The 9,630-nt window shown below is 42.1% G+C and overlaps 1 pseudogene across 1 annotated transcript in view; it reads left to right on the top strand.

Annotated features, from left to right (window-relative positions):
- The window catches only part of LOC145652872 (NACHT, LRR and PYD domains-containing protein 12-like), an 18,941-nt pseudogene extending 14,158 nt beyond the window's left edge, over positions 1-4,783 (top strand). The window contains exons 12-16 of the transcript XR_014119148.1: positions 161-337; positions 642-818; positions 1,384-1,560; positions 2,353-2,529; positions 3,963-4,783. The product of XR_014119148.1 is annotated as an NACHT, LRR and PYD domains-containing protein 12-like (transcript). The remainder of the gene's footprint in view (positions 1-160; positions 338-641; positions 819-1,383; positions 1,561-2,352; positions 2,530-3,962) is intronic.
- Positions 4,784-9,630: the final 4,847 nt, after the last annotated feature.

Raw genomic sequence — 9,630 nt, 5'->3', positions numbered from 1 at the left:
CACATACCATCATTGTATTAATTAGCTTCACATTTACTCACTCACTCATTATTTCTATATACACACTATCACTGTATCACTATCACAACATGTATTGTGTGTTTTCACATATGTGTACTGAACTGTAAGTGTGAGGAGTTTTTCCTCCTTCTCTCTACAGGCTGGGTAACTGCAGTATAACAGATGAAGGCTGTGCTGCTCTGGCTTCAGCTCTGAGATTAAACACCTCATCACACCTAAGAGAGCTGAATCTGAACTACAATAAACCAGGACACTCAGGAGTGAAGCAGCTCTCTGCTCTACTGAAGGATCCACACTGTAAACTGGATAAACTACAGTGAGTTACTCTCTCTTTATGCACACACACACACACACACACACACACACACACACACACACACACACACACACACACACACACAGATATAATTGTTATTACTCTCTTCCTCTTTCTGACACACACACACCATCACTGTATTAATTAGATTCACATTCACACACTCTCATTCACTCCCTCACTCAATCTCTCTATATACACACACACTATCACTGCATCACTAACATAACATGTAATGTTTGTGTGTTTGCATGTATGTGTACTGATCTGTAAGTGTGAGGAGTTTTTCACCTTCTCTTTGCAGGCTGGTTAACTGCAGTATTACAGAAAAAGGTTGTGCTGCTCTGGCTTCAGCTCTGAGGTCAAACCCCTCATCACACCTGAGAGAGCTGAATCTGAAACACAATAAACCAGGAGACTCAGGAGTGAAGCAGCTCTCTGCTCTACTGAAGGATCCACACTGTCAACTGGAGAAACTAGAGTGAGTCACTGACTTACTGTCTCTTTACACACATACACACACACACACACACACACACACACACAGTCAGTATCATCTCACAGCCACACTCACACACAGACAGTGGGTGTCCTCTCACTCACACACACACAGTCAGTATCCTTTCAAAAACGCGCACAACACACAGACAGTCAGTATCCTCTCAAGAGTGTACACAAAAACACACACATGAACAGTGGCTATCCTATTACTCTTTGACACACACACACACTCAGGATCATCACACACACACTCAGTATCCTCTCACGTGCACACATCACACACACACACACACACACGCACGCACAGTCAATATCCTCTCACTCATACATGCAAACACACACACACACTCACTGCGTGAGAGGATGTTGTCAGTATTCTCACACACACACACACACATGCAGTCAATACCCCTGCCTGACACACACAGACAAATATCCATCCCACAAACACGCGCACACACACACAATGGGTGTCCTCTCACTCACACACACACAATGTGTGCTGATCTGTAAGTGTGAGGAGTTTTTTCTCCTTCTCTCTACAGGCTGTATAACTGCAGTATTACAGATGAAGGTTGTGCTGCTCTGGCTTCAGCACTGAGGTCAAACCCCTCATCACACCTGAGAGAGCTGAATCTGAACTCCAATAAACCAGGAGACTCAGGAGTGAAGCAGCTCTCTGCTCTACTGAAAGATCCACACTGTAAACTGGAGAAACTACAGTGAGTTACTGATTTAATGTCTCTTTATAAACACACACACAGACAATTGGTGTCCTATCACTCTCTCTTTCTCTCTCTCACACACACACACACACACACACACACACACACACACACACACACACACAGTGGGTGTCCAATCAGTCTTTCAAACACACATCCTCAGTATCCTCTCCCACACACCCATCACACACACACACACACACACACACACACACACACACACACACACACAGTGGGTGTCCAATCAGTCTTTCACATACACTTCCTCAGTATCCTCTCCCACGCACACATCACACACACACACACACACACACACGTACACAGAGTCAATATCCTCTCACACACATGAGCACACTCAATATCATCAGTCAGTACCCTCAAACACACGCACACAATATCCTCACACATACACTGTCATTATGTTCTCTCTCTCTCACACACACACACACACACACACACACACACACACACACACACACTGTCAGTATGCTCCTTCTCTCTCTCTCTCTCACACACACACACACAGTCAGAATCCTCTCACTCACACTTACACACACACACACACACACACACAGATATAATTGCTATTACCCTCTCTCTTTCTGACACACGCATACCATCACTGTATTAATTAGCTTCACATTTACACACTTTCACTCACTCATTCTCTCTGAATACACACATACTATCACTGCATCACTATCACAACATGTATTGTGTGTGTGTTTGCACATGTGTACTGACAGACACTTACAGAATTGTGAGGAATTTTTCTCCTTCTCTCTGCAGGCTAGTTAACTGCAGTATTACAGATAAAGGTTGTGCTGCTCTGGCTTCAGCTCTGAGGTTAAACCCCTCATCACACCTGAGAGAGCTGAATCTGAACTACAATAAACCAGGAGACTCAGGAGTGAAGCAGCTCTCTGCTCTACTGAAGGATCCACTCTGTAAACTGGAGAAACTACAGTGAGTTACTCACATACTCTCTCTCTCTCACATACACACAAGCGCACACACACACACACACACACACACACAGTGGGTGTCCTCTCACTCTCTCACACACACACACACACACAGTCAATATCCTCTCACTCACACACGCAAGCACACACACATACACAGCGTGAGAGGATGTTGTCAGTATCCTCTCACACACACAGTCAGAATCCTCTCTCACAAACACACACACGCTGTCAGTATCCTCACACACACACACACACACACTCAATATCATCACACTCACAGTCAGTATCCTCACGCACACGCGCGCGCACACACACACACACATACCAGCAGAATCCTCTCACACACATACACAGTCATTATCCTCTCTCACTGACACACACACACACACACACACACACACACACACACACACACACACACACACAGTTGTATTGTATTAATGTATTGTATTAATGTATTATATTAGATTCACATTCACAAACTCTCTCTTTCATTCACTCACTCACATTGTTCCTAAGTTCAGTGGATTCTTTAAAAAATTCTAATTATTTGCTGAGACAAAATCTCACCTACAGCTGCAGTAACATAAATGTAAACCCAAACTCACTTTAGATTTAAAACTTTGATGCTTGCCTACAAAGCCAAAAATGGACCAGCCCCTTCACACATGAGGTCAATGGTCAAAGCCCGATCCGTATCTCGAGTACTTCGAACCTCAAGTTCGGCTCGGCTTGAAATACCTTGCTTCAGGGCTCATGGACGACAAGCATCGAGACCATTTTCTGTCCTGGCTCCAAGATGGTGGAATGAACTCCCACTTGCTGTCCAGACAGCCGAGTCCCTTGCAGTCTTCAAACACAGACTGAAGACCCATCTATTTGTAGAATATTTAAAGGACAACTGACACTGCTCCCATATTGACTGACTAAATGAGTACTTATTGTAGGGTAGTGTTTATGTTGTTTGTTGTTTAACAAACTCTAGCACATTGTTTACAGTATTCTAGTTCATTGGTATGTTTGGTTCTAACCTACTGTACTGTACTAGGATATATTCTATGAGTAAATGACAAAGCACTTGTGTAAGTTGTTCTGGATAAGAGCGTCTGCTAAATGTCATAAATGTAAAATGTTATCATGTAGACACACACAACCAGAGCATGAGCAGCTTGATGGAGAACTGGATGTAACAATGAGCTCATAGAAAACTCTATAGGGACTGTGACTGATTAACATTACTGATGTAAACCAATAAGAATTAGACCTATTTCACCCCTACACAATATAGCAGTCAGGTACCAGTCTAGTGTGTGTGTGTGTGTGTGTGTGTGTGTGTGTGTAATGGTAATTGAGCTTGTGTACAGAGTCCGATGCCTGACTGATGGGTGTGTGTTCATGTCTGATCTTTCTGTCCTATTCTCTGTCTCACAGTATCCGGCCACTATTGAGGTGATGTGGTCTGAGTCTCCCACACAGAGAAGAGGATGAACAAACACACATAATTCATCATATGATTCTCCATGGTAACGTGTGTTAGTGTGAATATGTGTGAACAAGACTGCAGCACAGGGCTGTGTGTCCTCCCCATGTCTTCCAGCTTCTAGACACCACACACACCTGACCTGGACGTTACACACACACACACACACACACACACACACACACACACACACACACACACACACACACACACACACCTGATCTGATCTGATCTGATCTGAAACTCTGCTGCCTTCCTGTTCTCTGGTGCTCATTAGTTTGAAGTTTACAGAGATAATTAAAACTAAACCTACATATGAGTGTAAAGGAAAAAAAAAATGTACAGTTTTATACTTTCCCCAAATTACCCCATAAAAACACATTTGTAACATTATGAGGCCGCCATCATGGATAATTGGAATTGATTTCTTCCTTTGAGTGTGAAACTCTACAAGAAAAACAGAAGATGTGTCTGGTAGACTTATGTCTTTGATGATGATGTGTATGACAGAGTTATGTGGATGTTGATTTGGTTCTGCTTCGAACTTTAATGTGTAAATACCACCTGAATTTAAAATGCTGTCTGCAGTAAATGAAGATGTAGGAGTGTTCTTATGAAAGGCAGTGGGTATAATGGCTTCCACTACTAACTAGTTACATTAGTTTAATTTCTCCAGTGTACCAATAAACAACACTGCATTCACACAGATTATGGATGTAACCCTTAATATTGTATCATATAAGCAGCAGTAAACCTCTAACCCAACCGTAAAGTGCTGTTATTTGTTTATTTATACACAAAAATGTACATTCTGCATGGGACTATCAAGTTAGAAGGAGGAACCAAGAGAGGGGATGTGGAAATCCATCACGAAGCCATAACGGACTGAGAATTACTGGACACGCCATTAGAGTGTCGTTCTGACACAAAAGCTCCTGCTAACCAGTGGCCTCCCAGTAAGATTTTGTGAAACTAACCCTATATTCAGGACTCTCATACACAGACTCAAACATGGTTTTGCACAACAATAATAGCTGCAGCCAATTTTTGTTATCCTGAATGGGAGATCTCCATAGCCGTGAAGAATATATGGGGGGTGGGAATAAAATAAAATAATAAAAAAGAAAAAATAAATAATAATAATTTCTATATATATAAACTGAGAGAGAGAGAGAGAGCAATTTTTTTCCATCAGTCTACTTCCTGTATTTCACCATTTGGGTTGCAAACCCATAACAACATCTTTGGGACCAGAACTGCACCTAAATATTGAGTGTGTGTGTGAGTTTCCTCTATGGACACTGTGTGTCTGTTCAGTAGAAACACTCACATTGTTCAGAGCAAATAGAAGTTTTGGAGGAGACGTGATCAATCTGGCATTTCTGCAGTCATATGCGTTTATTTGGGAAATTCTAAAGTATTCCTCACAGAAAGGTGCGCACACAGTATTTTACTGCAAACATGAAGAAAAACTACATCAGAATTCATAAGTCCAGTTTGGTTCATGTAGCGCCATCTATTGGCTAATGGAGGAACAGCTCTCCTTAAGCTCTATGGTTGCTAGGCAACAGGCGCTTGTTTGGAGACTTGAACGAGGAAGTAGGAAAGAACATCTATAACATCTCCCTGAGCCAAGCCATTGTTCCTCAGTGCTTCAAGGCCACTTCTGTTGTGCCACTGCCAAAAAAAGTCACCAGCATTAACACTCAACGACTACTGCCCCGTAGCGCTCGCTCCCATCATGATGAAGTGCTTCGAAAAACTGGTGAAAGACCACATAATGTCAAGACTTCCTGCAACGCTCGACCTGCTCCAGTTTGCATACCAGTTTGCATGCCACATCAGCAACGCTTCACCAAAGCCTGACCCATCTGGAGAATAAGAACAGTTATGTGCGGATGCTTTTCATTGACTTCAGCTCCGCCTTCAACACAGTCATACCCCAACACTTGCTAAAGAAACCCAGCCCATTAGGCATTGGCATTCCATTGTGCAACTGGTTATTGGACTTCTCAGACAGACCACAGACAGTACGAGTTTGAGTAAACACCTCTGAGACCATCATCGTGAACACAGGAGTTGCCCAGGGCTGTGTGCTAAGCCCTCTGTTGTCACCCTGATGATTCATGATTGTTGTGCGACGACAACGACTCGGCATACAAAGAGGAAGTAAATCAACTAGTCGTCTGGTGCGACAGTAACAACCTGTCACTGACTGTCATCACGACAAAGGAAATATCATTGTCAACTTCAGGAGGAAGCACATGGTACATACTCCACTCACAATCCATGGTACTGCCGTAGAGTTAGGGAGAAGCATCAAGTTTCTAGAGGTGCACATTACAGATGATCTGACATGGACTACACACCACTTCCCCCATCAAAATGGCACAGCAGCGCCTTCACTTCCTGCGAAGGATGAGGAGAGCAAACCTTCCATCTCCTTCCTCACAATGTTCTATAGAGGCACCATAGAGAGCGTTCTGACCAGCAGCCTCCTGCTCTGGTATGGCAGCTGCACCGCCTCAGGCCAGAAATCTCTCCAGAGAGTGGTGAGGACAGCAAAGAAAGTCATCAGAACCTCACTTCCATCTATACATGGTCTATACCTGTCACGCTGCCTCAGCACAGCCTCCAAGATGGTCAGGAATCCCACCCATCCTGACCATAGACTGTTCAGCCTTCTGGAGGTTGCAGTCCTGAATGTCCCTCTGGAACTTTTTCCTGGCCCGGAGGTCGTAGAGCTTGTTGTCCAGAGACTGGACATTGGCTAGCAGAATGCTAGGTAAGGGAGCTCGGTGTGCCCGAGCCCTCAGCCTGTTCCTGATGCCGGCTTGCTTCCCTCGAGGCCTTTTCCTCGTGTCGCGTCCTTTGTTTAGAGAAGTAATGGATTACTTTGAGTAACTACATCAACACTGCCAGCGTGTTCTCCATCATAAAACAAAATCATATAATCATCTCTGTAACAATGTGGTGTTTTTCTGATTGTCTGTTGGTGTTTATTCCCAAATAGGAGCTGGAGCACAATGTCATGTCTCTGGTGAAGAAGGAGCTGAAGAGGTTTAAGATACTGCTGAGTCCAGATTACCCAGCATGCTCTGAGAGAGACGTGGAGTATGAGGAGGATCAGATCAGTGTCAGAGAGGGATCGTTAAAGATCACACTGCACATCCTGAGTAACATGAACCAGACAGACCTCGCTAACACACAATAAGAGACCAGTAAGAGATCTGGGTCATTGTGTTATGATGGCAGTATCCTCTAAATTTTGTCTTCTGTGTTTGGGCAAAGTGGCTTTTTTTAAGAATATTGACTGACATTAGAAATAATAATGTAAAATCTTTAACATATTCTGTTTATTAGAGCTGGACTCTGTATATCAGCAAAAGCACAAACTGATGGAGAAATTTAAAAGAATTATTGAAGGAATCTCGCAACATGGCAGCTCAACTCTTCTGAATGAGATCTACACAGAGCTCTACATCACAGAGGGAGGGAGTGGAGAGGTCAATAATGAACATGAGGTGAGACAGATTGAGACAGCATCCAGGAGACCAGCAACACAGGAGATACCCATCAAATGCAATGACCTCTTTAAAGACAAACCCATCAGAAGAGTGCTGACTGAAGGAGTTGCTGGAATTCGGAAAACTGTCTCTGTACAGAAGTTCATTCTGGACTGGGCTGAAGGAAGAGAAAATCAAAATGTTATGGAAATATAAATACTTCCTTTTAGGGAACTGAATTTGATGAAGGAGAAAAAGTTCAGTCTGATGGATCTGCATCAAGGCAGCAAGCAATAACAATAAATAGTGTTGAAAGCCCTAATCTATAGGGTGGTAAGAATTAGAAATATGAAATGCCCTGATTTACCTTAGAACTCTTTCTAGCCCCAAACACATAGCTCGCATACACACATGCCCACAAATCCAAATATCATTAAAAAAAGGCAATTTTTTAAAAATTTTAATTTCTTAAACAAGTCAGTGGCCTTTGGATAAGCAAGCTAGAAATATTTGTCTTAGTTTACCATATGATAATTGCATTGTTTCTTTTTTTATTGTCTTATTAATTTTCTTTTGTTGATATGTTTTTGTCAGAATAAAATCTGTGACAGAACTGGTTGACGATTGTGTGAAAAGCGATGATCAAACTAGAGTGCTTACAACCACCCACAAACAAATCATGAGGGATAAAAAAGCACTTTCTCTTGAGAAACAAATCACAAGTGAGAAGATGCAGGATCGTTTATGACAAACGTATTTTGTTGTCTGATTTTAGGACTCAAGACTCTTGTATGGGTATTAAGAATCTGATTGTATACAGCATTCTTTTTGTTTTTTTGTTACTGTAAAATGTCTAAGTCATTGTTTTGATGTTAGGATGCAAGTATCATTTTCATGTATCATTTGTGGTCCTAGCAATAGTGGAAAATCTTTTTTCATCAATTCATTACATGAAAATTGTAATGAGACATTGTCTAAAGTTACTGGTAAAATTGTACTGTGTTATACATGTCGTCAACCTCTGTAGGAGGAGATGATGAATAAAATAAACATTCATTTTGTTCAGGGAATACCTGAATCTTTGTGTTATAATGAAGCGTTTCGCCTCAGCAAGACTAACCTAATTTTAGACAATTTGATGAATAATGCTATTAAAAATTAAGTAGAAAAGGCCTTTCAAAATACACTCATCACAGGAAACTGTGTTGTATTTGGTAAAAAATATGTTTTTACAGACCAGCAGAACTAGCAACCTGAACACAAACTAAATTATTTTATTTTAAGAACCCCAGAGACAAGTCACAGATGAGTGTACTGGTTCATCAGATGTATCCCTGTAATGCTAAATACTTTATAAAACATTTTCAACACATCACCTGTAGACCTTATGGATATTTATTTGTAGACTTGAAAGCTCAAACGCCAAAAGAGCTTCGTCTTAGATCAAGTGTGTTTTCATTGGAGAACCCCTGCGGTGTACGGTCCTAAGAAAAAAGCTTTAAAATATTGAAAATATGTCTACTATCATTTATTATCAGGAAATCTTGAGAATAAGTCCATCCCCAAGAGATCCTGAGGCATCCCTGTTAGTGACAGCAATGTCGCTGAACCTCGTTGCCAATATTGCAGGCAAGTCATATTAGCTGATAGAGATCATCTTAAAACAACTCCGACCAGAACTTGTTCCACGCGTGTAGAGGTCATAACATTTCAGTGATCCTGAGATAGCAAGCAGACATAAATCAGTCAGATCTCATCTCGTGAAACCGAGTGCTCTCAGCCCACGTCCGGAAAGGCCAAATAACTGGCCACGACTTGATACGATGATTGGCAGATGCTTGATACTAGACTGTGATTCACACCAGGAAAGCAGGCCTCAGGTCTCTGCCATGCGGCTACCAGACACTACTGACACATCCAACACAGAGCCTATCGCCAGTTGTCACTAGCAAGTCTGGTTTGATGAATGAAGTCGATGCTGGGACCCTACGTTTGGTCCATACTTGAATCTTCTGCTTCTGCAATGTCTGCTCAACCCTCTGCACAATCCGATAATGTCGTGCGCATCTAGTGTCATGGGTAATGTCACAAATCTGGAGAATATGATTCAATG

This window comes from Electrophorus electricus, chromosome 21 (genome assembly GCF_041902795.1).
Source record: "Electrophorus electricus isolate QZ-2024a chromosome 21, ASM4190279v1, whole genome shotgun sequence".
NCBI classification, from domain to species: domain Eukaryota; kingdom Metazoa; phylum Chordata; class Actinopteri; order Gymnotiformes; family Gymnotidae; genus Electrophorus; species Electrophorus electricus.
The sequence above is the reverse complement of the archived record's forward strand: the minus strand, read 5'-3'. Positions and strand labels throughout refer to the sequence as shown.